Source organism: Mauremys reevesii, linkage group 2 (assembly GCF_016161935.1).
Source record: "Mauremys reevesii isolate NIE-2019 linkage group 2, ASM1616193v1, whole genome shotgun sequence".
NCBI classification, from domain to species: domain Eukaryota; kingdom Metazoa; phylum Chordata; order Testudines; family Geoemydidae; genus Mauremys; species Mauremys reevesii.
The window spans coordinates 26,180,376-26,207,741 of NC_052624.1; positions in this window are offsets into that span (position 1 = coordinate 26,180,376).

Genomic DNA, 27,366 nt, shown 5'->3' on the forward strand with positions numbered 1-27,366 from the left:
ATGTAGTATCACGGAGCTAGCTGGATAGTTACAGAAATAATAATTCATCATTATCATGATGGTTTTAGGATCATGACTTCTTTGTTAAATGCAGATACATAGTAACATCAACAGTGAATAGAGATACTGGGCATGTAAAGGCTCTTTAGCATATCTAACTTTGATTTATTCCAGGAATGCATAGGAGCTCTGTAAAATATCAGCAACTTTTGCTGTGACAATGCTATGCATTTCAGCAATGTATGCAAGGCATGACTCTTGCCAGGCATCTCAGAGACTTTATCATGCATTTTACTGGTCTTGCTATTTTCAGAGGAGCATATGTCTTGTGCAGACAACACTGGTGTTTTGGTTTGTTGGTTTCTTTGTTTTTGTCAGATCTACTTTGTAATCAGGGAATGTTTTGCATAGTCAAGAAAAAATATATGGGGAGAAATTCTGGATAAATAGACTTACACTACATTGGATTTACATTGGTGTAATTGAGATCAGTATTTGGCCCTGTGATGAAAAAGAATTCTTTTATTAACGACTAAATAAATACAAAGCCAGCAATTGTCATTCCAACCTGAGAAGATTGTGAAGAATACCATCAAATCCTTCAAATGGATCATTAAAATGTGAAGAATATCTTACAAATCCAAAAAATATAGTACTGGTGTAAATTATCAGTGGGCTATAACAATTTATTTCAGCTAAGAATCAGCCCCATATTTTAAACTACAGTAGAAACCATTGATTTCTCTTTCTATGTAACCTAATATGGCTCCCATCACAATAGTACCTGCATTCAATTCTATTCCATTCCATGTATGTTCTTACACCACAGTCATCACCGTAGCATCTGAGCACCTTTCTGTAGTGCACTGACCAATATGAGTCTCATTTGTCACATGTTTAGTTTGTTTGTTTGAATGCTCAAAGTATCGGAGCAAGCAGACTAATAAAAACTAAATCGAGGTCACTTGTCAGTTTGCCAAACCTTGGTGTACCACAAACTATGCACGTGTTTTGTACATAAGGTGAAAATGTAAACAGGAGGCTATTAATGAGTGACAAAGATTTTATCAGGCCAGGGCAAGGACAAATCATGGGAATGATCCATGGAAGTGTTGATAGTCTTACAAGAGACCAATGTGGTCCATAAAAAGACAATTCAGCTTCAAGGTTGAATCTCAGATTTCTGGCTGAGGAAGCAAAGTTAAACTCTGATATTGGACCCAGAAGAGACAAAAAAAAGGCTATTGACCCAGAAGCAAGACTTCAATCTGAAATATTCTGTGATAAGAATTAGTGGTGTGGCCAGGAGCTGACATAGTCAGGACATGCAACAGGATGGGTCGAAGATGGATCAGAGAGTTGGGGGAGGGATAGAAAATGTTTAGTGTCATTTGAAGAGAAATGAAAGCATCTGAAAAACAGATTTAACTTTGCTCATCCTCACCCCCTCTCTACCTACAGATGCTGTCAAAATAATTGTAGAGAATCAAGCAACTTGAATATTTAAATACTCAAAAACGTGTCAATCTGGTGACTGGGCTTTGGGGTTCAAAACATGAACCTAATACAAACTCAAAGTAATTTTAATAGAAATGGGGCAGGTTCAGGCCAATCTTTAAGGGTGTCCTACAACCACTGATCTCTTGTTTCACCAAAGTCCAGGTCAGGATGGGTAAATGATCATTTGTTTAAAAAGAATAATTATCTTTATGCTCCCCAAATTCCCCAAGATACCTGCCTCCTTTTCCTGGAATCTCCCTTTTGCTTGGAGCTGCTGTTTCTGAGCTCAAGCCTTCTCCCATTAGGAAACTTCAGTGGGAGCAGGATTTGATGTGCACAGTCACCCAGAGGAGGTGGAGCCAATAGGATAGCAGCAGGAAAGTAGCAGCAACTTCAGTGGGAGAAAGGTACTAGGGTTCCTCTGTGTAATCTGGAAGCCAAGGGGAGGGGCAGGCAAGGAGAAGTACCCAAAGAGAGACAGGGAAGAAATCATCCATGGCCCTCAAGGCATCTGTTGGCAGGAGGCTACGAGGAAAGATGGGCTGGGGGACTGTATGGAAGCAACTCAAGGCCTGTCAATAGGTAGCATTATCCCTGCACCCATCGTGCCAACTATCCTTGCAAAGCCTCCTGCCATCAACTTCAGTTTCCTTCCCAGCATCCCTTTGATTTGTCACCAAGAGAGAGGACACCCACTCTGTGAGTCTCTCCCTCTGCTGTCCCCACTGTCCCTTGTCTCATAGTGGGAAGATTCAGCATTTGCTTCTCCTATTCTATAGCAAGGCTCTTTCTTCCTGGGTAGGTATGTCTCCCTGTTGCCTTGGATGTTAGCGTCTTTGTGGAACACAACTGCTCCTACTTTTCACCTACTAGTGATTCATGTTTGCAACGATCTGCTGCATTGTGCCTTCAAGCAACTGCTAACACCACTCCTCCTCCTGATGCTGGCCCTAACCCCAGCTGGTGATAAATGACCAGTCCTCAGTGACTTCAGTGGGAGCATGATCGTACCCATAGACAGATGCTGCTAGCAATTCGAGGGGATTCATGGAGTGGTCGGTAGGGGTCACAAAAAGCCTGTAGAAAGATGCCCATCTCTTGAAATATTTCCTAGCTGGTGTAAAAAGAGTTACTTAACAGATGCTCAAGTGCATCTTGGGATAAATACATTATTGATAGAGAACTGTCACCACACATCATGGTCATACTATTTTCTTCTGTTCTTGAGGTTTACCCTTCAGATGTATTCCAGATTCAAAGCTATTCTTCTAAACCTTTCTGGGGCAAATTCTGTTTTAACTTCCACCAGTGCAATCCTGGTAGCCTTTTGTCCTCTCTTTCAATCTAACTATGAGCTTTTTTAAATATAGCCATTAGGAAATGCAGGTAGATGAAATTATCCATATAGCATACAAATAATATAAAAACCCTGTTAGCAAGAATAGAGGCAGCAAATATTCGTGTGTGTTCCAGCTAATGTAGCATAAAGAATATGAAATCATGAAAGTGTGATTCTAAGGGCAATGGAACCCTGTGAATTTCCCACTGGATCACTGTTGCACATACACATGAAAATTGAGATTGTTCTATATTCCTCGGCATTTTTCATGCCTTTCCTGCAATATCATCTGCAACATAAAGAAAACTTTTAAAAGGAGACTTAAACGAGTTATTTCTTCCCCACCTCTCTCTCTCTCTCTCTCTCTCTCTCTCTCTCTCACACAGACACATACACACACACACACACACAGATCACAACCTCAACATTAGTCAGCAATGTAATGCTGTTGCAAAAAAAGCAAATGCAATTCTGGGTTGCATTAATAGAGAGAGGCATCGCATGCAAGTTACAGGAGGTGATAGTACCACTCTACTCGGCACTAGTTAGGCCTCAGCTGGAGTACTGTGTCCAGTTTTGATCACCAATGTATAGAAAGGAGGGAGAGAAACTGGAAAGGATCCAGATGTGAGTGACTAAGATGATCAAAGGGATGGAATGCAAGCCATATGACCAAAGGCTGAAGGAACTGGGTATGTTTTGTTTGGAAAAGAAGAGATTAAGAGGGGGATACTATAGCAGTCTTCAAATAATTGAAAGGCTGCCATAAAAAAAAGATGGAGAAAAGTTGTTCTCTCTTGCCACAGAGGGCAGGACAAGAGGCAATGAGTTCAAACTACAGCATAGCAGATTTAGATTAAATATCAGGACAAACTTCCTAACTATAAGAACGGTAAGACAATGAATAAACTACTTAGGGAGGTCGTGGAAAGTCCTTCAAAAGGAAGCTGGACAGCCATCTGTTTTGGATCATTTAGACACAACAAATCCTGCATCTTGGCAGGAGGTTAGACTAGATGACCCTTGTGGTCCCTTCTAACCCTACGGTGCTATGATTCTATGATTTTATTTGACACAAAACTAAAAAGTATGAATAGGGCCAGATTCTCAGTTAGCGTAAATGGGCGTAGTTCCATTGACTCCTGTGCTGGTTTATGCTAGCCGAGAATCTGGCCCATAAATATTCTGTCGGGAGCAATTTACCATTGTCAAGGACACGGACTAATGATATAATAAGAGTTTTCCATCTGTATTTCTATGATCTTATTATAATTGCAAGATATAGTTCATCTATTTTAATCATCAGTTGTTGTTCAAAATGAGGGGGAAATAATGGTTTTACAAGAGAAGAGAAGTATTTTTCTTAAAGTGATTGGCCCATTAAACTGGCTGCTAAATGACCAAAGGAGTATCATATGCAGGAATGTCATTTAGTTTTATCGTTTCATTCATAGGTCTCCAAAGAATCTCTGCAGCTGTCACTTCACTTCCCTCTGGTGCTTAGGCGTCTCGGCTTGCAGTGTGCTGGTGTATCATCAGTAACACAGCTGAGCAATGATGGAGAAGGATGTCTGCTGAGTAGAAAACAGTAAGTGGACTCATCCTCAGTATCAAGTGGATTCCTGTGGTTTTCCTATTTCTATAGTCTTATTTATGAGTTCCCTTATTTCAGCTCATTGTGTTTTAAAAAAAACCCTCATTTTTTTACCCCACATAGGGATGACAGAAGATACAAATGTATTCAAAATCTATTCTCAGCAACAATTTCCCACAATGGTCACAACTAATACTGGGAAAATACTGTCACAACACAAACCTTTCTGTAGGAAATCTGAAAACTGAAAAGAATCAAAACCCAGAGAAGAAAAAAAATCAATTTTCAGTTTTTTAGTTTTGGCTTGGTGAAAGCTTCCGAACAAAAATGTTGATGAAAACAAAAAGTTTCAAAACAATAGCATTGTAGCATGAGAGAAAAGCTCAGAAAGCTCACTGCATAGATGCATACACAGGAACAGAGAGACAGGAGCATAAGAATACTAACAAAGGTGATAAAAACAGGCAGCATGCAGAAAATTAGGAAATGCAGGATAGATGGGCAGGAGAAAAAGCATAAAAACTTTGAGAGAGAGATTAAGATGAGAAATAGAGAATGAAACATGAAGTTATAGTAAATGCAGTGCCCAATTGGTGTCAAACAATTCCCCAGTTTTTATGTTTTACACAGTTAAAAGTTTTCTTTAGTTAGTGGTTCAAGTTCAGCAAGGTCTCTTTTTTCTGTTTTTGTTTGTTTTTTTTAGTTTTGGTTGCCTTCTGTTAAGTCTTTCTTTGAGTGGTTTGAGTGTTGAAGTGTTCTTTGTGGTTTTTTTGAATGTTATGATTATGATGATTTATTTGTGTCCATTTATTCTTTTGTTTGGCCAATGTACATGGCAGAGTTTGTACATGGCAGAGGGTGATGATGGATGATGTGGCATATAGGCACTTGATGGCATTGTGTGTGTGTTGGGCCCCTGATGGATGATGGTGTGTGTTGAATGCTGTGATGGTGTCATGTGAATGGATACATGGTGATGTGGATGGTTTGCTGGCGTGGAGGTGTGTGTGTAGTGTGGTATGTGTTATTATGGCTGGTGTTGTGTTGTGTTGGGTGGCTGTGTGGGGAGGTTGTCAGTGCTGAGGCTGTCTATAAGCAGCTGGCCTGTAGATCGGTAGAGGATGAGTGTTGATCATCTTTAAGGATGAATTGTTGATGATAGTTGGCTAGCTGTAGGAGATTTTAGGTAGGGGCTGGTAGTAGTGGTGTTCTGTTTTTTTTTCTTTTTCTTCCTTTCTTAGTCTGTTTGGGCTCTGTCAATCTGTTTTTCTTCTGGCCTTTTTTCTGTTTTAGGTGTAGGTGTGGTGTTGTTAGATAGCTTTCTTGTTTTTGATTCTCTCTGTCTCTGTCTGTCTGGATTGGGTTGTCAGAGAGTTTGGCTGTAGAGCTTGGCTGTAGTGGTGGAATCGTGTGGTGTGTGTGATGGAAGGGGAGTGCATAGTGTAGTGTAGGTAAGTGGGTAGTGGGGTGGTAGTGGGGTATAGTATTTATGTTTGTGTAGTGTATGGAGATTAGTGTCTGGAGATGTGGGGGGTGCTTGTGTGTGTTCTATAATGAGTTGATGGTGGGATGGGAATGGTGGCTGGTGGAATGGAATTGATTTTTCCATGATCCAGATGTCAGATAGTCAGAGATGATCGCCATAAGGAAGCAGTAGTAGAGTGGGGTAGAGAGCGTTGTAGAGAGTTCTAAGGTTGTGTGTTAAAAATATAGCAGGCAGACTGCACCATGGTACATGCGGTATGCATAATGTGAGAAATTGATATTGTATAATAATGTGTTTGTTGGTGAGGACAAACAGTGAACAAAATCACACCAGGTTCAGGCCGCCAGGTTATTTTTGTCAGGGATCCTGATCTGATGGCTTCGTGTGCAATGCTAAGTGTAGGTTAGTGTGATGGATGGTGGATTGTTCTCCATCCAGAATGGTGTTGTCTGGAAGATGGGGATTGATGGATTGTAGGAAGAAGGTAGCTCAAGTGGTGTAGGTGTGAGGAGTGAGCTGCTGGTAGTGGCTAGCTGGAGGGCCTGGGAGGAGAGAGACATCCTGCAGACAGATGACCAATGCTTTAGATGAAGATGAGATTATGGGTTTTGATTTCATTAGGTATGTTAGGCAAATAAAGGGAAAAACATACTGACAAAGGAGAAGGTCATCGTAGTCATGAAATGAATGGAATATGAACACAAGACACTGCCCACTCTCTCTCCCTCTCAACATCTCATAACCATTACCCTCACTGAAAACTGATGATGAAAAAAAGAAAAACACCATCTGCTCAAGAAACATGCCTGGAACTCACACAGATCTATACAGACACATACCTGTATTCTACCCCCAGGTGTAAATCCTGAAACCTGATCATCAAAACTAAACCTCCAAATCATCTCCACCCCATCATCAAGCTCATTGATACTGCTATTGCATGCTCCCAGGGCTCTGCACTCTCTCAGGCCCACCCCAGACTACCAGCACCTATCTAATCTCCATGACCCATCTACATCTGAACACCATCCCATCTTGATCTTCACAAAACAACATTCCACCATGTATGGATGTGGAAAGCCACTACACTAAGACATTCCACGAGCCATGGACTACAAGCCAACAGTATCCCGATAATATCACTGTGGCTAACACCTGATTTTTTGTTTTTTGTTTCCACATCTTCACACACATTTTCACATATCAATATATATCTTCAAGTATCACTGGCTATATGCCTGTATATGGGCCCCTGCCTGCAACATCCAACATCTTAACTGCTGACTTAGAACTAACCTAAAACACCCTTCTCATACCCCCTATCTATACTGCGCTACTCATCATCATATCATCATCATCTGGATGGGAAAGGAAAAAAAAATTCCAGATTTTTTCCATTTTTCCCCCCCCATCAACCTCCCACCAGACCCCCATCACACCAGCGGTCCATTTCTAGACACTACTGTACATATAGCGATGGTCTCATACATATACCACCCATACCCCAAAACCACCTACCTATACTTACTTACTTACATCTCCAGCTCTCCACGGACACCACCACACCATCCATTGTCTAACAGCCAAGCTCTAAGATACAACGTATTTGCTCCAAGGTGGCACAAAAACAAAAAAAAAAAAAAAAAGAGACAGAGACTGACTGCTGAACTTGAAAAATAAACTATATAGATATACCATTAACTAATAAAAAAATAAAAAAATGTGTGGGGTCATTACACCAATTGATATTATTTTTCTATGTGTTCTTCTCTCACACCCTCTATGGGCCATCTTAATTATCACTTCAAAATTTTTTTCCTCCTCCTACTAACGCTCTCATCTCAATTGATTAGACTCTGCCTTGTGGGCATGCTTTCTTCCACTTTTCATGTTCTCTGTATGTATCTAATATCTCTGTGTGTCTGTTTGTTCCATTGCAGAAAGAGAAGTGAGCTTTCAGCTCTCATGCTACAATAAAAAATATTTGTTTTATCTTGCCACAACAACTCTGTTTTTTTTTTTGCGGATACAGACTAACACGGCTGCTACTCTGAAAAAGTTTCAAGTTTCTTAAAAAAAAAAATCAGGAAAAAAAATTCCAACCAGCTCTGCTGAGAAGTGCTGTCCTAACACAGGTAAACATGTGTCTGGCAAAGAGTGCGATAATTAATATACATCCAAACAATATATTCAGGCCCCAGTGACCTTTTGCATATGTTACATGTAGTGATTTTTAGGAGCAGCATTAGAGCTATTTAAATATAGGTGGGAATTTCAGTAGCACACAAGATGAAAAGTTAATAATGGGTTATGAGATAGTACAACAAGGGTAGTAGGACAGACTTATCAGAAGTAAAAGAGGGGTGCAATTTGGAAAGTATTTGGAACTGGAATCTTAATGAATAGGGTCAAAGCTTTTTTCCCCCTCTCCTTCCCAGCTCAGCTGGTATGGTCCCTTTCTAGTGGCTTCATTGATATACTGTAAACATTCAAAGTAATGTATTCTTTTTCAAGTATGCAGATGTGATCACTTGCAATCCCAATGGTATGACAAACAGGAGATATTTCAAGAATGTTTACATTGTTCATTCCAGCCTTACAAGTTGATGCTATCAGAAAAGAGATGACAGGATTTACAGTCTTATGCAAGAGTCAAGGAATTTGGAAGGGTTTACTGGGAAGGAAACTCAAATTCCAAATGCTGGACTCAGATTTTAGGACATGTTTTTCATCTCTGTTGCCCCTTCATCTTTATTTAGGATGCCTTCGGGTAGGGGTGGGGGTTGAAGTAGCTTTTCTTAATAAAAGGCAAACAGAATAATCAGCTCTTAGCATAACACAAATTATTTCATGGAACAAAATAAAGCTATTCTGATGGTACAGAGCCAGCATAATTGTAACTGAGTATTTTTAAAAGGAGTTCTTCTACTGAGTTAATTTATTATTCTTATTGTTCTGTAGGAGGGTTTCACAGTTCACCTATATAGGCATCCACACAAGAAAAGAATGATTTTGCATTCCATTAGGGCTATCAATTGATCGCAGTTAACTCACGCAATGAACTCAAAAAATTAATCGTGATTAAAAGGATTAATCATGATTAATCATACTTTTAATTGCACTGTTAAACAATAGACTATCAATTGAAATTTTTAAAATATTTTTGATGTTTTTTTCTACATTTCAATTACAATACAGAATACAAAGTGTACAGTGCTCACTTTATATTATTTTTATTACAAATATTTGCACTGTAAAAATGATAAAAGAAATAGCATTTTTCAATTCACCTCATACAAGTACTATAGTGTAATCTCTTTATCATAAAAATGCAACTTACAAATGTAGATTTTTTTTGTTATAACTGTACTCAAAAACCAAAAATCTAAAACTTTAGAGCCTAGAAGTCCACCCAGTCCTACTTCTTGTTCAGCCAATCGCTCAGAAAAACAAGTTTGTTTATATTTACGGAAGATAATGCTGCCCTCTTATTATTTACAATGTCAGCTGAAAATGAGAACATGCATTCGCATGGCACTTTTGAAGACAGATTTTAATAAAATAAAAATAAATAAGTAAATAGGTTGAACTGAAAATAAATATTTTAAACATTTTCAGTGAATAGAGAGAAGTAAAAAAAAAAATTTGGGGTTGAACAAAACATTTCATTCAGTCTGAAACAGGATATTTTGTGCATTTTTTAATACTTGAAATTAAAAAAAAATTGAAACAAAGTCATTTCAAATTAAAAACTCAAAACATTTTGTTTAGAAAATGTCAAAATGGAGTGTTTGAAATTTTTGGAATGTCTTTTAAAAAAAATGAAACAATTTGGCAAAATTGACACATTTCAGGAAGTATTTCCATGTTACCGAATCTGCATTTTTATTTGGAAAAAAATGTTGTTAAAAAAATTTCATCCAGTTCTAGTGAGAAGTGCTCAATACAAATTCACTACTGATAGTGAATATACCTTTCTTCCTCACACAATAGAATAACCATTTCCACTTTTGTCCTTGTTCACTTTCCACTAAGGTTCATTAGCCTCAGATCCATCTCTAGTGTGCTACAAGCATAAAAGACACCTGTAAATGGTAGATACAAACCATGCATCTGTGTAATGCATACTTTACCTTAAATAATTACTAGATTTTGATTAATACGCAAAAATAAATGTGAAACTTCAACAGAATCTAATTGTGAAGGCGGGTGCTCGGTTGTGAATTTTCATTGTTTCTTCCAAGAATTCCCACTAACTTCCATACTAGGAGGAGGAAGTAGCTTATTGCAGAAAGAATCTGGATATGCAGGGTTATTATTGCTTAAATATATCCTACACATTTGGCAAGAGAGAAAGCTTTATTCAGCCCCTTCAGGAATTCAATGACATGTCTAACATTTACACCTTTCTGTGTTCACTTTTTCTGCAACATATATACAATCCTTTATTGATCACAGCAAAGGGCATTTATTTTTCCCTGATAAGCCCATGATTTATAGTGAAGAATCAAATATTTATTAATCATTTGAGCACAGGATATGAAATATTTTTTTCAAGTTCTCCAGCTGAGCCTGTCCAGTTAAATTCTCCCATCAATTGTAAGAGAGGGTATAAACGTGTATGTCAATCTTTCTTCGGGCATAGTTTTAATTTCTATCTTAACCTCTACACCAATGCCTAGACAGTGAGTTATGAATTTTCAGTCTTCCGTCTGGACAAGCCCTTCACAAGTTCACTTCTGGTATCAGGAACAAAATCAAGCTGAATTGTCCTAGGTCAATATGATGATTTTAATATTAAAATATTCCCTAGCCATCTCCTCCATAGATGAAACTCATATCTCATGCAGGATTCAAAGACATTAAACATGTCTGGTTGTTAAACTGTGTTTTTGTCCATTTTGAAAATCTTACTGTGATATACTGGAAATCAATTTGTATCTGCGGAGAAGGAATTCTTTCAAGCAAACTCATTCCCTTAATAATTCCCATGGGCAACAGACAAACACCATTATCAACCTGCTTTCCAAAGTGACAGTTTTAATGGCAAAAAACACCATTAGTGCCTAATCCAATCCCAAACTGATGTGATTGTAAAATGAGAAGGAAAAGAATCAACTAAATATATTGCTTTACACTGATTGAATTAAGAAAACAAGGATATCCCTAGAGCAGAAGTTTTGAATTATATTATTATAAAAAACAGCTGAGTTCCAATGTCAATTGTTTGACAAAGACCAAAAAAAAAAAGTCAGCTTCAACCCACAGTTTCCAAACGTCTCAGAATTTCTAGTTATACTGTCCCAGGAAGCTGAACATTTCTTAACATAAATCATTATGTCTAACTACAGTAAATATTTCTTTATTAAAGGTTTGGATTTTCTAAACATTTCAGCTGTATTTTGCACCAAGTTGATGTCAGGATGACACTTACAATAACAGATTTTATTTTGCTTGATAAAATATGCGATACCGGATTAAGAAGAAAAATGGCTTTTGAATGGAAAGTTATTTATAATATATTATTAAAATGTTCCACATTGCCTTTGTGTCACTGATCAGTTCTTTGGCTCACATATTGCAAAAAGTGCAATAATATTGCTGTTCAAATCCAGAGGATGCAAATTTAATAAATATTTATAGAAAACAACATTAAAATGGATTACAAAGAAAATAAAAGGCTGTCCTTTTCTCTTTTCCCTCATTCTTCTTCGTCAGGATTCAAAAATGGGAAAATATCAATACCTAGCGATAACCTTATCTTATGGGACAGATCCTCAGCTAGTGTAAATTGTCATAGCCCTGCTAGGTCACATGGAACTTGAACAATTTATACCAGCTGAGGATTTGCCCCATATTAATTACAATGTATTCTAGTACAATGGCTTTATGGAGTTTTTAAACTGCAGGAGGCAAAAATCTGTATATCTGTTCCCATCCTATTTTTTTTAATGTGTTGTTCTCATCCCAAGACTGGTGTATGGTACTAAAAATTTCTTTTGGAAAAAAAGCAAACCCCAGGGGAAAAACTAAAATGTTGAGAATGATTAAAAACCTGATTTTCAGGAGTAAATAGTTTCATGCTAAGGATTTATTTTCAAGCCCGGAAGAGCAAGGTCAGTGATCCAGTCTGAAAGTGAGTTTTATCTTTTCTTGGTAATGAGACGATCTGTTAAATCCTGCTGATATTTATTCAAATTCCCCTGAAGTCATTGGACCAGATTTTTGCCTGTCACAAATTGGCCTGGACCCACTGACTTCAGGGAAGCTACCCTGATCTACCCTAGCTGACTATCTGGTCCATTAAGAGTAAATCAAGTATAATAGCCCATCTCCAATGAGGTAATGGGCATCTCCAGAGAGGTACTGAGCCGTGATCTCCTTCAATTCCCATTGAAGTCATTTGGAGCTGAGGGTGCTAAACCACTCATGATCAGGTATCAAGTCAGGAGAGTATGTGGTCATCTTCTGAATGCTATGGACATTTTAAAGTGGTGCACTAATGTTGTTCATAAGAACCATCAAACACTATGACAAGCGTGAAAAAAATCTCAGCACCTCTGACCAGACCAGAGAATTTGAGACCACATGTGGATTGCAGGAGGTGTCTGTAGAAGTTGCAATATAATACCAAATGCAGACATTTTAAGAACTCTTATAGGAAATGAATACCATGTACAGGAATGGAGAACAGCTTGAAGATCTGGACATCAGGATTATCAGATGTAAGGGTAAATTACCCAAAGAATAGCTGGAGAGCATACATGAGAATTGGATGTTTGAAATTTCATAGCATTTCATAGCATTTTGGGTTACCATCCCCATCTGTATTTTAGAAGTAGTCTGCCTTATTCCTGGCAAAAGAACCATTTTGGAGAGAGATCAGAGAGGAGGAATAATCAATTGCTCCACCTTCCACTTTGCAGTAGTATAACAAAAATTTAAAAGAAGCATGCTAGTTAGACAGCTCATGTCCAAATAGATGAAAACTGTATCTCAGCAGAGTTTCTAGGTTGTACTGGATCATTTATAAAGTGATTAGACTTGAGAATTAGGCCTCAGCTCCCAGTCAGGTACCTAAATGAAGTGGACAGTTTTTCAGAAGAGCTCAGCAGCAGAGCTGAGTGAATAACTGTTTTGCTGGCAGTTCTGAAAAACTGAATAAAAAATTCAATTTGGGTCAAACCAAATCTGAACTTCTTTGGAATACTCAGCAAATCAAAAAAGGGCACCAAGAAGACAGTTTGGTTTTGAACAAACCACATTGTTCAACCCAAAATATTTTGTTTCTTATAATTTGTAAAGGCTAGATTAACCAGAGGAGGAGACCCCTGCCTTATAGCTTTTAGCACAATGGAGAGGGCACTCACGTGGGATGTAGGACAGGAAGGTTCAAACTCACAATTTAGAGCAGTGAGTTAAACCAATGATAGCTCACTCCTTTGAGAGGGCCCTAACCACCCAGCTACAAGTTATTATGGGTAGTGGTGAGCTCAATTTCTCCTGATGAAGCTGAAGAAGTTGAACTTGGGTCACCATCCTGTTAGCTGCATACCTTAACCACTAGGCTACTGAGTAATTTCATTTGTCTCTATTAGCACAATGAATATTTAATTTAAATCCACATTCCAAGAGGCTCCCACATCCCATGCATTTTATACCTAAGGTATAGTTGCGATCAGATACTGTTAAGTCACACTTGTCAGTCATGGAGACCCAGGTTATTCTATGGTTTTATCGATTAATAATAATTATGTGGCTATTTTTGTAGCCCTTTGAGGTACTTATGAGCATTAGTGATAACTTTGGCTCTATCAATAAAGATTATACATCAGAGTAAAGCCATTAGTCAGGCGTTTGACTGAAGGGTCTGTTATGTCAACCTTAGTTATGTGCACACCTGATGAGGAACAGTATGTCTCAGGTTATAGTGATACAATGGGTTAGAAGTGCCTAATGGAGGCAGATCTAAGTTTTCATTTGTTTATGTTTTGGCTCATCTGTATAGGGTGATGTACTACCTGATTCACAGAAATTTTATTTTATGGTATTAACACAGTTTTAGATTTAACAGAAAAGCCATATTATTGACTTTCCCATAGATATTGAAAAAGTGTCCCTCTTCCGGGGACTCTTCAACATAGCTATTTCATCATATCATGTATTTTTTTTTGTTTGCCAGATGAGTTCTGCTTTATTTTCCTGGATTACAGACTATGTGTTGCAGCTTTTATTGTATGTCTGTTATATATATACTGTTTTATATATATACTGTATATCTATTGCAGTTTTCATTGTATCTCTGTTCTCTTAACTTCATTATCAATTGTGTTTGATAGCCACAATGGTAACATTATACATATAAAATTATTAACAAAAATAAAGTTTAAAAATCGGAGTGTCAAAAATTATTTTAAACTAAAATATCTGGGGCACAATCAATTTTTTGTACTATGGAGGAATTTGACTTCAGAAACAAACCTTCAATCTTTACCCAGATTTCTGAGCTACTGGAAACCTATGGGAAGAAGATAATAAAAAGAGAAAAATCTTCTTGTAATTATATGTTCTTGCTGTTATATTATTCAGTCATTAGATGTCTGGAGAGTTTCAGACAGGGTATGGTCTCTGGTAATTGGGTGAGACAAAGTTGGAACCCAAGCTATGTGGAAACCTGTCCGTAGTTGTAGCTGTTTTCTTTAATTAGTACCATGGGCGGTGGGTATCATAGGCTGAGGCTGTGCCTCCTCAAACAGCTAGGCCTATTCCTGCCCACACTCCGCCCCCAGGCTCCCCCTGCCCTCTTATTCCGCTCAGTATGGCTGATCCAGTCTCCCTTCCAGTGTTCTGGAGCTGGGGAGGGTGGCCTGCAGCTGCACTGCTGACGGGCTGACAGCTGAGGTGGGTGGGGGCTATGGGCTCAGGCAGGAGGCACCAAAGGGATGTGGCCTCAGGTGGAAGGGGTGGGACTGTGGGCTAGCCTCCCTTAGCTGGTAGTTCATGTGCCAACCATGGTAAGCGCCTTCTGTTTCAGAAAGACTGTGATTCCATATAACAGGTCGTTGATAACAATATTCTCTATTTAGAGCTTTATTGCTATTACAGTAGAATCTCAGAGTTACGAAGCCACAGGAATGGAGGTTGTTCATAACTCTGAACAAAATGTTTTGGATGTTCTTTCAAAAGTTTACAACTGAATATTGACTTAACACACTTTGAAACTTACTATGCAGAAGAAAAGACTGCTTTCAACCTCTTAATTTAAATGAAACAAGCACAGAAACAGTTTCCTTACTTTGTAATTTTTTTTTAAATTTCCCTTTATTTTTTAGCAGTTTACGTTTAACACAGTATTGTACTGTATTTGCTTTTTACTTTTTTTTTTTACCTTTTTTTTATTATTATTTTTTGTCTCTCCTGCTGGCTGACTACGTACTTGCAGTTTCAAATGAGGTATATGGTTGACTGGTCAATTCATATCCCTGATGTTCATAACTGTGTGGTTCTACTGTACTACTTTCATGGGAGGAGTATAACATAACTTATAAAAATAAAATAAAAGGGAACATACAAAGTTGTTCTTAGTTATTTTTATCCCAGAGGCCAATATTCTTGGAGGCAAAAAACAAACAAACAAAAAAACCTAATAACATTCAGCATGCCTTCCCAATAAAAGCTGGAGTTGTCTAACATATTATGTGTACACAATGACCTCGGCTTCAAGACAAACAAGAAACTTAATAGCTGTGGCATTTACCACCTCTACAACAATCCAGGTCTAACTCCCTCTTGGAATTAACACACCATCAGCATGATCTCCACTTTAACACAGAGTGATGTTAATTGTTGTAATTTACATCTGACAGTCGCGATTATCCCCAAGGAGTTCAGTGTGGAGTCAGCGTCTCGAAAGGATTGATGGCCAGTAAAGCAATGGCATTATTAATGGCCACTAAAGCAATGGTATTATTAAATTTAAAGGGGGAAAAAAGCAGCAGCAGCAGCCAATGTTTTACTAGCAGTCATTTAAACAAGAAAAAAAAAAGCAGCATTGAATCTCCCACTTCATCAGACAATAACATTTTTTACAAAACTGTTGGTTCTAGTTGCCTTATAAGGCATCATCTGAAATGCTATATATCCAGCCCAGTATATTTATGTCAGCCTTTAAAGACACATACACCTCCAGTACAGGATTAACTATATTTTGGTGAGAAACAGTGGTCTTGAGTTAGCTGAGGATTTGAAAATCAATTTACTCTTTTGAGTAGCTCAGCTCAGGGGTGGAATTTCTGGTCAAAACCAGCGTGAGAGAGACCTATGCAGCCACCCAGCACTTGCCTTACATGTAGGAACCAGCTTCCCAAGTTCTGTTACCCACTGGGTTAGTGGTTCCTCCAGGAGAAGGGTCTTTCCTACTTGTTCTTTATGAAAAATTTCAAGAAGTCTCAGGTTTTTTCTGATGTAGAATGTAAAGATTTCAAAACCTCAGCAAGTTTCAAGAAACAGAATTCTTGTTGTCCAACTAGCCCATTGACTTAAATAGTAAAAGATTTATGACTAAAATTTCTACAAACAGATGATAAAACAATTCTTATTTTACATTTCTGTTTTTAAACATTGCTGCAAACAAAAAAACCCAGTAATAATCATTATATGTACTATGTAACACACCAAGTTTAATTTATATACTATATAACAGAAACATATTATATAAAATCATTTTATATGCTGTCTCCAGTAAAGTTTTATAAAAATGAAATAATATGTAATCAGGAAGAAGGTTGAAGGCTCTTTTTATCTAGCAGACCATTTTTCAGATGATTAATTTCTGAAAACAGGATATTTGTTCATAGCAGAAACAGACTCTTTCTTTCTTTCTTTCTTTCTTTCTTTCTTTCTTTCTTTCTTTCTTTCTTTCTCAGCAAATAATACTGTCTCCCATATATGTAAAGACAAAATTAAAAGAGAACAGATAAAGAAAAGAAAAAAAAAAAACAGATGAGATTTGGGTTCCCTGTGCTAGGCATGGAACCTCCATGTAGCAAGAGACAGTTCTGGTCCTGAGCCGCTTATAATATAAATCCCTGATTCATGTGTTTAACTTTAAGAATAAAGCTAGCCTCATTGAATGAATGATGAGGATCTGCTGTAGATTTTTATATTGATATTGTGACACTTTGATTATATATCTCTGTTGAACTGTAAGTTCCATTTTGTTTTGTGATTGCCATTTGTGATTGTTGCCTTCATTGTGAATTAGTGCATCCATTTTGTAGCAAGGCTTGACACCTAGTGGACAGACTATGTCTGAGAATCTGCAACAGAGGAACTGTTCCTACTAGAACAGTGAGTGGGTGAGATTCTGTGGTCTGCAATGTGCTGGATGTCAGACTAGATGGTCATGATGGTACCTTCTGATCTTAAAGTGTATGAGTCTATGAGTCAATGGGTTTTCTGCCCATAGGGCCGATGACTGGGCCAGCTCCAGCTTTTTTACTGCCCCAAGTGGCGAAGAAAAAAAAAAGATAAAGCCGCGATTGGCAGCACTTCAGCGGCAGCTCTACTGTGCCGCTTCGTTCTTCAGCGGCAATTTGGCGGCCGGTCCTTCCTTCGGAGAGGGACCCAGGGACCCGCCGCCGAATTGCCACCAAAGACCCGGACGTGCCGCCCCTTTCCATTGGCTGCCCCAAGCACCTGCTTCCTGCACTGGTGCCTGGAGCCAGCCTTGTTCTCTGCACAGAAGCTGATGGGGGAGGAGGTGAAGCATGAACTTGCAGCACATTGGGAAACAGAGGACAGATCTGTTTTTTTAAAAAGTGTTTCTCTAAGCAAGGGAAGGTGACCAATGGCAGAAGATTAAGCCATGCAGGCTGGAAGAAATGTCTGTCTTAAGGACCTGGACCAAACACAGCATTCACAGAGCTGGTGAGATCAAACCACGGAGGACTGTGTTCCGGAGTTTCTTGTTTTCCACAGATCTGTAATTGTCTTTTGCTTTCTAAGAGTAAAGTGCATGTGTGTGTGTATATGTGGGTGTATATGAAATTTTCTAGGCCCGTGTGTCTAACTTTAGTGCCACATTGTCCCTGAAGGGTGTAACTAGGAAATCAGAGCTCCCACATCCTGGTGGACTAGGGCGGGAGGAGATGTCTAAGCAATTGGGGATTAGAAGGCCTGAGGCACTGGTTCCAGGGTGCAAGGAGATTGATGACAGGGTCCCACTGCCCCAAAAGAGGGTCAGACATGCAATCTGACTCTTTACATGGGAGATTGCCTGGGAGACCCAGAGCCAGGAACAGTCACTACTCAGCCTTAAGGGTTTTAGAAGTATGTGGGAGCCAGAGAAGGGAGGCAGTCACAACAAACTAAGATCCATCCAGAGAGTGGGATTGGTCCAGGTTGTGACGGACCCTATAATATTAATTTGAATATTGATATCATATTAATCCACTGGTACTATACTGCCTAGTCGAAGGTGCATCTAGGCCAGAGGTGGACAAAATGTTTTGCCTGAGGGCCACATCTGGGTATGGAAATTGTATGGCGGGCCATGAATGCTCACAAAATTGGAGGTTGGGATATGGGAGGGGGTGAGGGCTCCGGCTGGGTGTGCGGGCTCTGGGGTGGGGCTGGGGATGAGGGGTTGGAGGTGCAGGAGCAGCCAGCCAAGCTCTTTCAGTCTCCCTGCACTAGCTCTGGACTGACTACAGACAGCACAAAGATTCTCTGGTTACACGCTGGACTTAAAGTGACACACCATTACATTCCTCTGAATACTCCCAGCAAGGGGGCCAAGTAATGCTATTTATGTTGATAGTTTTGTAATGTGAAGTTTCTCCATTGGAAACTAAATTGAAACTGCTAATTTTACACAAGTTATCAAAGAAGCTTCAGCTGGTAAGAACTTCTGGCCATTAGTACCAAACTAGGCTATATTTTAAAAGGCAATGTAGAGATAACAGGTTCCATCCCATTGTCAATTGTCTTTCACATGCAATTAAAAAAATACAATTATTTAAAAAAAATATTTCTGGTCTACTTGGAAATGAAAATTGCCTTCAGCATTCAATCTATAAAAATTGTCCCTATCTTTATAAAAATATCATTTAATAATCTACTGACTGGAATCAACCAGTGCATACAATCAGCATCCTGATGGGAGATTTACAAAAGCAGTTATTAGACACGTCTAAATTTTATAATATAAATTAATAGAGAGCTGGTAAAGAAATTTAAATTCAACTCATTATGTCCAAATATAATGTGATGTAAGAGAAGTGTCCTCTTGCATACTGTCTGTGCTATGGAGTATGTTTTCTTCAAAATGACAGCCAGTTCAAAGTCCATTAACGTCAATGGAAAGATTCCTGTTGATTTTAGTTGGCTCTGGAGCAGGTCCCTAATTCCCGCAAGCACCAAATGGATTTGGTGTATTGTCACAGGATCCAATCACTGCTAGGGGCCGCTCGGGGATTAGCTTTTTCCAGACGCTGCCCCTTCCTCTTGTGGTCTCTCCACCCATCTCTGCAACTCCAGGTGCTTCTTCTTCATGACATGGTCCTCCAGCAAGCATGAACTGTCCCAGGCTGTCCACTTTCCACCACCTGGTCTCTGCCACTTCATCAGTGCCTGGTAGGGGAATCCGAGCCCACCCTCTACTCTGGGTTCCAGCTCAAGGGCTCTCTCATCAGCAGCGAAGGTCTGCACTGTCCTATCTATCCCTTGCTGCTTTTCCCCTGAGCGTTGCCTACCTTTCTGGCTGCCACAGGTTTGCCAGCCCAAATTCCCTCCTCCAAGGTAGTAACTGTAGGCTTCTCTCTATAGCCCCAAACACACCTCCCTTCTCCCAGGGAGTGACTGAAGACTACTTCCCTGCAGCCCCATTCTGCTCTCAGCTCCTGTTTCTGTCTAGATGAGCCTCATTTGATCAATCCCTTCTCCCCAGCGCCTCCTCCTGGCCACCATAAACCCTTCAAGTCTTGTGTGAGGTGGACACCCCATCAGATGTACATAAAAAGGAGCATGTGAACCTGTCGGTGTAATAAAAAAATGTGTAGGCACAATGGAAAGCTCACAATTAAGAGCTAAATTATCCTCTTTGATCCACATCAGGTCTCTTGATGCCTCTTCGCACATGTGCAGACCCCACCCACCCATTGATGTGCAAAACTCGGATTGATGTCAATGGAGCATCTACCCATGTATGAAAAGTGGAATATGGTAACTGTGATGGGGTTGGGACTCACCACCGTGGCGCTTCCTACTGGTCACTCTGGCAATTAGTTCGGTCCTTGGCGGGGCGCCCACTGCTGGTGATATCCCATCAGTCCTCTGCTCCTTTTTTGTTGCCTGGACCTGCGTTACTCCTCGCTCGGCGGCATCCTCTTCAGGACACTGCCCTCTGGCAGTGCCCACTGCTCCAGTCTCACCCCCTTCCAGGGGTCTGGTGTTATCAGCAGTCCTTCTCTGTGCCTCAGCCACCGTGGTCAACCACACTCCAAAGTCTAACCCCTAGTGTCAGCGGTCTGGTGCAGTCCACTATCACCACATCCACTGGCTGGGTGTTCGTGCAAGAGGGAAGGGCCTGCTACACTGTCCCTTTGGTGGCAGCCTTCCTGCTCTCCTTCTCTCCCCTTGTGCGCCTCTCTCCCTGGGCCCCTCCCCCTTTGGCCCCTTTGCACCAGCTAGGCCCTTCCCTCAGGACCTGCAGCCTGGCAGGTAGCGGGCTGGAGTTCTCTTCTGCTCCCCCCGAGCCTGCCCAGCATTGCGCTGTCCCAACTGCTGGTCTCCCCACTCAGGAGACAGACTTTCCGCTCTGAAGATCTGGGAGAGACTGCCTGCTCCTCTCTTAGGTAGCCTTTATATAGGACCTAGCCTAGGTCTCATTGGCTGGCTCTAATATTGGCCCTGATTGGCCCCCAGTAAACCCTTTTCTAATTGGCTGTCAGCCTGCACAGCCGCTCTGGCCTACTCTAGCCCCCTCTCATATGGGGGTGGGGAGCCGCCCCACCACAGTAACAGTGCAACTTTATTCATGCACCTTCATTTATAGAGGCTGTGTCCAAAAGCCCTTAACAGAGTACCTACCATTACACAAAGTGACAAAGAGTCCTGTGGCACCTTATAGACTAACAGACGTATTGGTGCATAAGCTTTCATGGGTGAATACCCACTTCGTCAGACGCATGCTTATGCTCCAATACTTCTGTCAGTCTATAAGATGCTACAGGACTCTGTCGCTTTTTACAAATCCAGATTAACACGGCTACCTCTCTGATACTTGATACCATTACACAGAAAACAAATGCATTCCAGCAGAGAGAGAGAAATTCATGACTACGGGCAGAAAAGAAAGGTGAGACTAGAAATGAGATGGAGTCAATCAGCTGACTGAGGGCTTGTCTACACATAAAGCACTGCAGTGGTGCAGCTGTGCTACTGCAGCACATCTGGTGAAGATGTTCTATGCCAATGGGAGAGAGTTCTCCTGTCAACATAATAAAACCGCCTTCGTGAGTGGTAGAAATTATGTCAGTGGGAGAAACACTCCTGCCTACATAGCGCTGTGCATACCGGTGCTTATTTCAGTGTAACTTATGTCGCTCAGGGGGTGGTTTATTGACACCTCTGAGAGACATAAGTTATGTCAACATAAGCTGTAGTGGAGCCTGAGTTAGCTTTTCTATGTGGTGTCTAAGCTCCAGTGAGGCAGAGACACGGGAAGGCTACTCCAGTGGGACGGCATTACAGTGGAAAATGCCCTCTCAACTAAAGGTCTGGGCCCCATTGGCTGGTCTGGACCCCAACAGTGCCAATATTGTGGGAAAAGGTGAGGCAGCAGTAGATGGGTGGAGTGTGTGGGGACAGTAGCAAAGAAAGAAATCCCCCTATGTGATTAGTCACATTAAACTGTCAAAGGTAAAACAATTGAAAGACATTCTGAACAGGATTCTGAAATAAATGGGGAGCTAGTTGTGGAGGTGTTTGAGAATAGGGTGCTATGGATGCACTTCTAAGTACAAATAAAATAACTTTTAAATGTATTTTCCTTTAGTGGTTACATTAAAGGCATTTAAGAATGATTTTCTTGTTCTCAAGAGAGAAATAAAAAAGACATTGTTACTGGAATTGTGTGAGATCCTTACAAGCCATTAGAATACCCCCAAATTATTTGCACAAGGCATCCCTATTATCCATGGACCACTGACATGATAGAGCATAATGGTATCCAAAAGGGCACTTGAAGACGACTATATTATGTCAATGAGTAGTTGATCTGACCTCAAATTTCTGAAGCCTCAGTTTATCGTATGAGTCAGTGGAGAAACAGCCACTAAAGACAGCAATATTTCCATATGATGGACCCAGTTGGCACTGTATCAATGTGTCATTTTGCGCTGTACTTGGAAGGTCTTTTATTCATGGCTAGGTGCAATCAGAAGTTTCTATCTATAAATTTTCATATAAATCAAACCTCTCAAATTACAGAGAACTGTAATGATGGAACCTTAAGTGTTGATACTTCTATTGGCAATTACTATAACATATTCCAGATTTTCAGTCCTCAAGGAATGGATAGTTCACAATTAGGCCCAAGTTTGCAAGAGTGAGTCCCTTAAGGATGGACTCAGGGCAGGAGTAAACAGTGAAATTCTGTGGCCTATGATATACAGAAAATCAGACTGAATGATCTAATGCAGTGATACTCAGACCTCAGTGGTTCAGGAGCCAAATTAGCAATCAACATTACCCAAAAGAACCACAGTAGTGTGAATTAATTGTTTCATTTATTATAGTACTGTATGTTCGTATTTAAACAGTATGACAGGGAAATATTTAGTGTGTGTATATATAATTATGTATATATACAATTCCCAAAGCTAAATGACTGAGCAAGTATTATTATTTTATCAGCTAGTATTGGTTAATAACATAGTAAAAGCATCTTGATTGGTTAATAACTTAGATCGGTTAATAATTAAATCACACAGTGTTTTAATATCATGTGCTGCAGAGAGCCACAAGAGACACATTAAAAAGCCACTTTCAGCTCACAAGCCACAGTCTGACTATCACTGATCGAATGGTTCCAACTGGTCTTAAAATCCGTGAATTTATAAAACCTCACATCTGGATTCTCCAATGGGCATGTAGAGTGAGCATGCAGTGGGTTCTTTAAAAAACTTCATTCCATTTCTATAGCTACTACTAATGGTGGTGATAGCCTTATTTTGAATATCGGGAATATTTCAGAGTGCTGTCATCAATGGAATGAACTTTGTGTGTGCACCAATTGTAGACACTTGCAGGATTTTTTTGAACTGTGAAGTGTCAGTATTTGAAAACTGGGTTTCTCATATGGGACCGTATCCTAAGTTCAGTGGTCAATGGGAATCTTTCTATTGTCTTCAATGGACTTTGGTTAAGGCCCCATGGTATACTGTGTTGTCTTGCAATGAAAATAAACCACTGGGCATTAGGATTATTCTGTTCCTGCATCTGGTGCTCACTGAAAGTGTGACTTTACATTATATACAACTGCTTTGTGTACCTTCGTTTATTCATCTATAAAATATTACTCAATGAGATGAAAAGATGTAGTGAAACACTAATTAATTAATGTAAGTTACAAGCTTTGATGAGAGGTGCTATATAATAATACATAATTTGAACTTTCTGTAATTATTATCGCTTTGATTCCTCAATATTTCAGTCAAAGTATGAATGTACCAGACAGACTGAGCACTGTTAAATCAGCTGAAGAAATCAGATCGATCGTCAAGTCAGCACATATTTTGTTACTTGTCAGTTCACACAGAGGGCAATACTTATACAGCAACCTCTTTCTACTGGGAAATCAGATATTGCTATTCAGTCAGTAAAAATGTGATTTTACTCAGTAACATTATATTATTTGTGTTTGTCTCCCCGCTAACAGTTTTATTATAAGAAAATAGTTCAAATGGATTAAATATAAAGTGTGCCTGAATTCATCCAATTTCAGCTCCATCCACCAAATTCCATGGTTCTTCCCTCCTTCACCTCCTAAATGGACTGTTATTCCTTGCTCCCATCAGCAGAATGGAATCCTATATCTTCCTCTTTCTAGCCTCCCTAGTTAGACTATTTTTCACTTACTCATTGTATTTCAGGAGGAGAGGCCCAGATAACGGCCAGTATGTAGGCTTTATTTAAGGGCTTGGTTTTGGTTTGCACGGACCTATCCCTCAGCTCCTTCTGCCTTCTGGATTTTTTGGTGCATTCAAATCACTGAAATTAACAAGGCTCACACTGTCCCAGAATGTAACAGGAAGGGGAGATGATCATGTATGACAAAAGGCAACTGCAAAGACAGCCATAGTTATGGATTTTTGGTTGGCAGGTGGTGCAGTGTTTCAGTCCTTGGCTATATTGGTGGCAGTGTTGCACACTTTTGTGATTCCCACAATATTTGGTGTTTATTGTACAGCCCCAGCTCCTGGGGTCTCATTGTTACCAGAGAACCTCAGTTTTAAACAAAAACACATTTAAAACAAAAAGTGCATTTCTAGCCCCATGGTTGTGGAGTAAACCATGAAAATTTTGACTGTAAAGGGTTGGAATCCGAAAGGCAAAGTAAAAGGAGCCAAACAGCTGTTAGTTTAAAAAATATACCGGTATATAATAATGTATTGGTCCAGACTCATGATATTTGAACATGTGGGTTAAATTTTTAGTATTTGTACCTTTATTATGTCTTCTCTAATATACTCCAATTAATATCAGTGAAAATATATATTACATATGGTGCTGGTAGCAATGCCTGACATGTAAGGCTGCCTGATACTTCCCATTATAGTACCTTGTTTTCAGTTGCTTATAACTTCACCAAACTTGAAGTGTTTGTGCTGAAATTGTACATGCCAGGTGCCTGCCGAATGATGATGTTTTTGGCTTTGGTTTTGGGTTGCTGGTTTCCCCCTTAAATTTCCACCAAAATAGTTCAGCCATTTCCAGGACAGAGGCTAGGGAAAAATGCCAAATTTCAAGTTCCAGCTTGAAAATATAGGGCTGCTAAAGCTTCCAGTGGAAAATGTCACTTTATGTCAGGATTGTGCCTTTTGCCATCCTGTGAAATCTGTCCAAATTTGGCCAAGTTATAAGTCTTTGAAAAATTAATTTGCAGTTGCTCACTAGACAACTCCTAGAGCTGTGTAAGTAAATTCACCAAAGATTCCACATGCACTGAACATGCTGCAGCCCAGGGCTGAGCTGAACATTCCCTGCAGCTGCAGCTCTGGGCTTCTGTTGGCCATACTTGGGCTGGGCACCAGAACTGAGAACGTGAGAATTTTCTACTGTGTTCTCAATACCCCAACCACCCACCAGCAGGACCCAGGCAGTGTGGAAGAGGAAGCTTCCTGGTTTTGAATGCAGATGGGACACAAGGGGAGATGGGGAAATAGACTGAGACAAGAAACTTAAATAGGGGAGACTGGGAATGGAAGCTGCAGCAGTGTGAAATTTTGGAGCTCACCCAGATCAGCAAGCAGTTCTGTTACCACCTGCCCTGTAACCTTGGGTGTCATTACGCTATGCAGCTTTAGTTCAGAGCCCTGAGACCTGTAGTCACGCTTAAGCACAAGGTCTCCACCATCCTGGTTACTCCTTGCAGGGTGATACCAACAGACCTTCCAGTTCCAATTCTCCCCAAATCCACCCACCCCAAGTTCTTAACTACCAGACACTTGAGCCATTAGTTGAAGGCATGAAATCAGTTCACTCTGGCTCACACACTACATACAGTTTGCTCAACAGAGCCCGGCCTGGGGTAAAAATAAACAAAAGGTTTATTTAATAGAAAAATCACAGATTGAAAGGTAAAATAATAAGGAATAGAAAACATATGCAAGTTGCAGAGTAAATAAACATAAAGATGCAACCACAGGCTTTACATTTCCAAATCAGATAATCTTCCTTTTCTAATACAAGTTATCTAATGCCTCTGAATAGTTTCCCAAGATAACCCCTGCCATAGTGAGGTTCCTCAGCATTTCATGGATCCCTCCCACCAAGTGACCATGCCTCAGTTTCTGGGTCGATTTCACTTCAGAAGGGTTTTTTAAGAAGGTTTGCAGGTGTCTTTTTTTGGTTTGTTTCTCTCAGACTATGGTGACTCATGGTTATTCAGAGAGGGGGAAAGTTCCTCTCAGCTTGATAGCTGGATGTCAGCATCTTCCCATTAATTGTAATGGCCCATCATTTGTCTTTTCCTGGGCTGTACACTGCTAGGTGCTGGGAGCTAGTCTCCTCTGACTGGGAAGGTTGCCTTTCCCTGCCTGATTGCAAGTGGAGCTGAAAGTTTGCAGCACAGATTGTAAGTACAGTGTTATATATACTCAAATACATAAATTCATAACCACCATGTATATACGTACCTCATAATGACCATCAAGTTCAGGACATTACAAGCTTTCAAGAAAGACCATACTGAATATATTTTTATACACAATAACATTGTATACAAGCAGCTGATTCAATTGCCTACTCTTTGGCTTCAGATCCCTTGTTCGTTCCTTGGGGTGTCTGGACCCTAATTGTCACAAGTGATATTGGAACTGGGAAGGGAAACAGGGAGGTGGGATTAGGAGCCGATGGCTCAGGTAGACTGAGATCCGAGAAGTCGAGAGGGAGACTGGGACTGTGTTGACAAGAAGAGTGGGAACAGTGGGACGGAGGGAGACAATAGGTGGGAAGGGAGACTCATCAGACAAAGAGCCACTGAGGAGGAGAATGGAACTGGGAAAGGTTGGCCTCAAAAGAAACTTTTGGAGATTCTTGGGGTAGTCTTTCTCAGGAGCTTCTATGAGTAGCATATCATTCAGGTAAGACTGAGTACCAGTCTCCCTGGCAAATAGCGGGTGCGGATACTATTCCAAACACTAGTCTGTTATATTGAAAATTATTGCTGAAAGCCTGTGCTGTTACAGGCGATGGAAGTTAGGCCAAGTAATCCACCATGAGTGCAGTCTCCCTCATACAACCAATAAAATTGCTGCATGCAGATTAGCTGCAGAGTAAGAGAGCTGTTTGGTTGCGTTACTTCTGATATCACGCTGGTCTAGGATTCTTAGCATGACATAGCTACATGCCTTGTTGTAGCTGAACACAAAATGAGTCTAATTCATAAGGATGAGGACGTAATAATTGTTTGGTAACAGACTGCAAGTCCCAGAAATGATTGAACCTGGTGATATTCTAACCAAAAGAGCTCTCAGCAGTGCTTGTCACTATTTCCATCGATTCACACTGACTCAACAGAAATTTGGGGCTTCATAGTGGCCCACAGACAGAGTGAGAATCTTGGAACCTTATTCTATAGAAGAGGTACTTCTTGTCACAATCTTCCATCTCCATATGTAGATAGGCTTGGGCTAGATCGATCATGAATGTTTAGCACCATCT